Source organism: Gordionus sp. m RMFG-2023, chromosome 1, assembly GCF_954871325.1.
Source record: "Gordionus sp. m RMFG-2023 chromosome 1, tfGorSpeb1-WG-v2, whole genome shotgun sequence".
Classification (NCBI taxonomy): domain Eukaryota; kingdom Metazoa; phylum Nematomorpha; class Gordioida; order Chordodea; family Parachordodidae; genus Gordionus; species Gordionus sp. m RMFG-2023.
In genome coordinates, this window is record NC_088775.1 from 10,990,022 (window position 1) to 10,990,790 (window position 769).

Consider the following 769-nt stretch of genomic DNA (forward strand, 5'->3'; position numbering starts at 1 on the left):
GCTAATGCAAGCGCAAAGCGTCTTTTTTTGGAAACGGGGGATCCCGGGTTCGATACTGGTAGGTGGCAAAAAATTGACATTAGGTTATATAATCTCCTTGAATTTACTTGAAGATGATATGAAAACGATCATGTTTTGATTATGGAGATTATATACTTTAGATAACTCCAAATCAACATGTTTAATAATTGAACGATATTAAAATGCGTTATTAAAAATACTTCATGAAAAGAGAAGCAGTAATAAATTTTGAATTAATAATATATTAAATTTGCAGTTCACCCAATAATTTTTTTTTAAGTTTTTTAAAATTTTAATGGAAAGAAATATGTATAATTTTATTTTCAAATAGAATTAATAAAAATCAAAATTATTAACTTGGAATTCGAATAAAATATATCAAAATTTTGATGCCTACGCTGGTCTATTAAAAATTTTATGAAAAATCAGATTTGCTAGGCCCTGCCTGATATTTAATACGTAAATTGTCCGGCTTTTTATTCAAAAATTTTTCAGCCTATCTCATTAAGATTTTTTAAAAAATTTCTAGAAGTGAGTATTTTTTATATTACATCCTATTTTTCAATAAATCATCTCCTTATCCGGTCGGTGACAATTCCTTTTTTTATACAATTTTTTTTAAAAAAAGATTCCTTGATTTTACCTAACAAAAGGAGAACGAATTTGAAGAGATTCAGAAAATTTAGCGGTGATAGTGATAAAGTTGGTTGAAGATGATAATTCTGACTCCTGTGGAAAATGTAAACTA